Genomic DNA, 5,979 nt, shown 5'->3' on the forward strand with positions numbered 1-5,979 from the left:
AAACAAACATAACATAGTTTTGAAAATTGACATCATACTGAGTACTAGGAAGAAAATAAATCAGTCAGGTGGATGCCTCTCAAAGTAACAAGTGAGCAGACACTTAAGTGAGAAAATGAGCCACGTGTATATTATTGAACCTCATGTGGCATGATAAACCATGTAGGTTTTACTCTAAGTGAGAAAGTGGACCAGTGCAAAAGTAAGCAATATAGTCTGAAATACATTATAAAAGCATCGCACTTTACATACTGAGGGACAGTAGACTATAGAAGGCAAAAGTAGAAGTAGCAAGATTGAGAGGCCTGTCAAGAGGTTCTTGTAGAAGTCCAGATGAGAAAAGGTGGCTTGAACTGTGAGGGTAGAAGTAGAATAGTGAGTTGCTTGTTTTCAGTATTTATCTTGAAACTAAGTTCCATAATTTTAAAATTTGGTATGCAGTGTTCTATAGACTAAACGTGCCCATTCCAAATTCATATACTAAAACCTAATCCCCTGTGTGAGGGTATTTGCAGGCAGGTCATTTTGAATGTGATTAGGTCATGTGGGCCATCCCCTCATGAATGGAATAGTTCTCTTATGAAAGAGGCCCCAGAGAGATCCTTTCCTCTCTGCCTTGTGAAGACAGAACAAAAAGATGTCCATCTATGAACCAGGAAGCACGCTCTCACCAGATGTTAAATCTGCTGGTAACTTGATCTTGAACTTCCCAAACCACAGAAGTGTGAAAAATAAATTTCTGTTATTTATAAGCTATTCAGCCTATGGAGTTTGTTATAGCAGCCCAGACAAAGACACAGTGTGAAAGAAATAGACAAGTCAGAGTTGACATCAGAGTTGATGTTGAAGGCGGAGCAGATTTCAAGATGAGAAAACATATGAGGAACATATAAATATCTTACTTTTTAGGTGTTGTCATGTATTTGTGACTTACAAGTACCACAATCAGACCTCTTCCACATTGTAGAATCAGATTCTTATATGATTTGTCATGTATTGATATAGCAATTTAAATAGTTGCACCAGAAGACCATTGCTCCATTCTTGAAGCCAGGTGCCCAAGAGTCTCATTTGTACTTTGTAATTCACATTTTCCCAGTCCCACTTTCTGTGTTTAGTCACTGCCTTATATTATTTTTGTGTGATTTCCTTATCAACAATACCCATCTCTATCTTCTATTAATAGATAAAGGTTAGAGCACATTATTGGAGTCAGTTCATATTGCTTAAATTAATATATTTTCAATTAAATTCCTGATACATTAATATAATTTTAAAATTTCCATTTGGTTGGACAGATTATCATTTAGCTTTTGCTATTTCTTTTTCTCAGTATAAAATGAGAACTTGTTATAAGTGTTTGCCTTTTCATATTTAATGAGTATAATTGAGTTTTGTAATTGACATATATGTTCTTATAAATGAAATATATACTCTTGTGTCTATTATTTTATTTTCTTTAGATATTTTCCAGGTTTACTATATTTATTATGTTATTTAGCCAAGGAATGTTTTATTAATATGGGTATATAGTAGGTGTATATATTTATGGGTTACATGAGATATTTTGATACAGACATGCAGTGCATAATAATCACATTAGGGTAAATGGGGTATCTATTCCCCTCAAGCATTTATCCTTTGTGTTATAAACAATCTAGTTATACTCTTTTAGCTATTTTTAAATGTACAATTAAATTATTTTTTTACCGTAATCACCCTATTGTGTTAGCAAATACTAAGTATTATTCATTCTTTCTATTTTTTGTACTTATTAGCCATACCCGCTTTCTTCCACACCCAACCACTACCCTTTCCAGCCATTGGTAATCATCTTTCTACTCTCCATATCTATTATTTCTATTATTTTTAGTTCCCACAAATAATTGAAAACGTGTTATGTTTGCCTTTTTGTACCTGGCTTATTTCACTTAACATAATTACCTCAAGTATCACCCATCTCTTGTTGCAAATGACAGGCTCCCATTCTTTATTGTGGCTGAACAAGTATTCCATTGTGTGTATGTACCACATTTTCTTTATTCACTCATCTGATGATGAACACTTAAGTTGCTTATAAATCTTGCCTATTGTGAATAGTGCTGCAGCAAACATGGGAGCACAGGCCTCTCTTCGATATACTGATTTCCTTTCTTTTGGGTATATACCTAGTAGTGAGAATGCTGAATTGTATGGTAGCTCTATTTTTAGGTTTTTGAGGAATGTCCAAACTGTTTTCCATAGTGGTTGTACTAATTTACATTCCCAAGAACAGTAGACAAGGGTTCTCTTTTCTCCACATCCTTGCCAGCATTTGTTACTGCCTGACTTTTGGATAAAAGCTATTTTGACTGGAGTGAGATGATATCTCATTGTAGATTCGATTTGTATTTCTCTGATGATCAATAATGTTGAACAGCTTTTTTAAAAAAAAAAAAGAAAATAAAATTGAGCTTGTTTCAACTAATGTAACTTTTATTATGAAAAAATTTCAAACAGATACAAATGAAGAGAGTGGTAAAATCACCAGCTCACCTCTCCCAGGTACCAATGACCTAGATTAAACAGCCATCCACATTTGCCTTTCAGATTTCATCTACCCAACCTTTTTTTTTTTTTTTTTTTTTTTTTTTGCTGGAATATTTAAAACCACATCCCAGGTATCACTTTATCTCATCTGAAAACTCTTCAGTATAAAACTCTAGGCCAGTTGCCATGGCTCACGCCTGTAATCTCACAACTTTGGGAGACCAATGTGGGTGGATCACTTGAGGTCAGGAGTTTCAGACCAGCCTGGCCAACATGGCGAAGCCCCACCTCTACAAAAAATTAGCTGGGTGTGGTGGTGGGCTCCTGTAATCCCAGTTACTCAAGAGGCTGAGGCAGGAGAATCGCTTGAACCTGGGGGGCGGAGGTTGTGGTGAGCCGAGACCACGCCACTGCACTCCAGCTTGGGCGAAAAAGCGAGACTTTGTCTCGAAACAAGCAAACAAACAAACAAACAAACAAACTCTGAGAGATAGGATTTAAAAGGAATAACCATAATACCGTTATCACTTTCAATAAGTTTTATCTAGCATTCAGTTAATGTTCAATTTTCTTCATTTGCTTCGAAAATGTCTTTTTACTTTTGGTCCATTTGAATCAAGATCAAAACAAAGTTATCAATTGATTGGTATGTCTTTAAAGTCTTCTTGAAACTATACCATAAATATAACTTTTAAAATGTATATTACTTACTTAACATTATATTCTGCCTATTTTTAAAAATAGCTCTGTTGAGATATAATTCACATACTGTTGCAGGCTGAAAAATGATCCTTCTTTTCCCCAAGATATCAGATCCAAATCCCTGAGACAAGTACAAAAAGGCAAGAAATCTAATCAGTAAAAGAGGAAGCTTGAAGATGTTTACCAAATGTCTTATCTAGATTGAATCAAAGTCTTTTGCAACCATTGCTTAAAAATACTTTCCTCTTATTACATATCACATTTATTGCAAGTAGACAATACGTTATTTTGAAATTCCATCTTTTCTGAGCCAAAAGAGTTATAAATTGAGAACCTTTACTTAATGGTCTGTCAAAATATAGATTATTTAGTGTCTGATCTTCATGATTATAATTAAAGTTTTTATGACAATAAATAGTATTTTTGTTCTGCAATTTAAAAACTATGCTTGAATGTACTAATATAGCTTTAAAGATTTTTAAATTAATTTTAACTTAGGAAAGTCATTTAAATACCTCCACCTTTGTTTTAGTATCCTTTCTTTGGACCACTCTGATGAACTTTAGAGCCCCTTGATCATTGGTCTTTTTTAAATGCGTAAGTCTCAGATGTCTCTGTGGCAATAACAACAAAATGGAAAATTATGCTTGAAGACAGTTATTGGCAAACTACTACCAAACTACTACATGACTTTATGGTTTAAAACTGATAAATGGACACATGAGAACTTTGAATAAGAATACCTATAACTAAAAAGAAACGTGGATTATAAGGCCCTGGAGGTGTTACTAAACTGAAAATCTTTTAAATTCTTAATTAAGTTGCTGTGGTAGCTTTTTTTCATCATAGTGTATTTGGTTTAACCATTTTAACATCTCTATTCAGCAGTTTTAATCCATATTTTAGTTAAATACATAAACACAAATTTCTGAAAAATGTGTATAGTTTTTGATTTTCCTGTCAAGAGTACATAAAAATTTTTTATAAATATGACTTTATAAAATGTAGGTAGGATATACTTATAACTAGCTGTTAGGAAATAGTATAGTAGAAAAGATGGGGGAATATAACTTTTAAACTAAAACTCTGATTAATTGAAAATCTAGCAGGAAAAACCAGTCTTGATTATGCTATCACATAATTATACTTCTCAATTTGCCCATGAATTTGAACTCTAAATGATGTAGTGCAAAATGAAAACTGAAAATAAAAATTCCCAAATTATTTAGAACAGTATTTTTTGTCTTCATTCTCTGCATTGCTTATACGGTTTTGTTTCCAAATACAATCTGAAGCTAGAAGTTAGCCTGTTGAAATTCCATGTGATAATGAATCATTCTCAACTGGTAGCAAAGAACTAATTTTGGAATGTTTGTGTTTAGCACATGCATTAAAGACAAAAATAATAATGAGTGATAACCAAAAATGAGAACCAAGAAATTACTTTTTCCTTTTCTGCTTACCTTGCTTTATTTCCCTACATCCTATAAATTTTATACATATTTTAATTGTTTGCCACTAAAATACAACTTCCCTGAAGACTGGGTATTAGCTTTGTTCCCTTTTTTATTCCAAGTGACAAAACAGTGCCTAGAATATGATTTTAAAAATCTCACATATCTGAAATACCAGGTTTCAAGTTGTGAGTTTAAAATAATATTTCCTCCTTAAACAATTAAATCATTTCTTATAAATGTGGATTCACAACTTTGTCCAGCATTTTAAAACTGATATTTCTAAATTCTGTATAAACTTGGCTTGAGAAAAATGAAAATGTCCAGCACTTTAAAATTGATATTTCTAAATTCTGTATAAACTTGGCTTGAGGGAAAGATGAAAGAGTTAAGTATTGGGAGACAACCTGCTTAGTGTTTCTTAAACCAAGCTCCAATAGCTTCCTTTATCCCCTTATATTTGTTTACTTCCACCTCAAAATCTATCCTATTTTATACCTGCCAACATTGAAGCTAGGTTGCCTTTTTGGTTCTGGCTGACACACCTTCTCCTTCCTACATTTTTTTTTTTCTCTCTCTCTTCTGTATTCCCACATGTCTCTTAATCTGTTTGCTCCATTCACAGGTTTCTGATCTCATTTCTATTTCACAGCTCTTCCATCAGTGGCAAACTCCATTGGCTCCAAACAGACATGGCTCTTCCATCAATGGCAAACTCCAGGTCATATACTCACTACCTATTACTTGTTTGTTTTAACCCATCCTTTAACTTGGGAATCAAAAAAACATAACAGTGTTCACTTTGGAATCACATACACAAAAATTGAAGTGACACAGTGAGATTAGAATATCCCCTGTGCAAGAATGACAAATTTGTAACACATTTTCTATTTTTCAAATAAGCATATAAAAAGATGGTAAACACCATACATCATTAAAGAATTGCAGATTAAAGCAATGAGATATCACTGCAAACTCATTAGAATAACTAACATCCAAAACACTAGCAACACTAAATGTTGGCAAACATGTGGAACAGTAGAAGCTCTCATTCATTACTGGTGTGCATGTAAATCATACAACACCTTTGTAAGATATTTTGACACTTTCTTATAACACTAAACATACTCTTACCATATGATCCAGCAATGGTACCCGTTGGTATTTGCCCAACTGGATTGAAAATTAAGTCCACAAAAAAATCTGCACACATATGTTTACAGAAGATTTATTCATAATTGTCAAAATTTGGATGAAAGCAAGATGCTCTTTAATAGGTGAATGGATACATAAA

At 33.2% G+C, this 5,979-nt stretch overlaps 1 non-coding gene across 1 annotated transcript; it reads left to right on the forward strand.

The window, feature by feature from the left end:
• Positions 1-5,478: 5,478 nt before the first annotated feature.
• Positions 5,479-5,580, forward strand: LOC112439685 (U6 spliceosomal RNA). Its single transcript, XR_003027932.1, has one exon. It is a non-coding gene; the product is annotated as a U6 spliceosomal RNA (small nuclear RNA).
• The last annotated feature ends 399 nt before the right edge of the window (positions 5,581-5,979 follow it).

The sequence above is a fragment of the Pan paniscus genome, chromosome 3 (assembly GCF_029289425.2).
Source record: "Pan paniscus chromosome 3, NHGRI_mPanPan1-v2.0_pri, whole genome shotgun sequence".
NCBI classification, from domain to species: domain Eukaryota; kingdom Metazoa; phylum Chordata; class Mammalia; order Primates; family Hominidae; genus Pan; species Pan paniscus.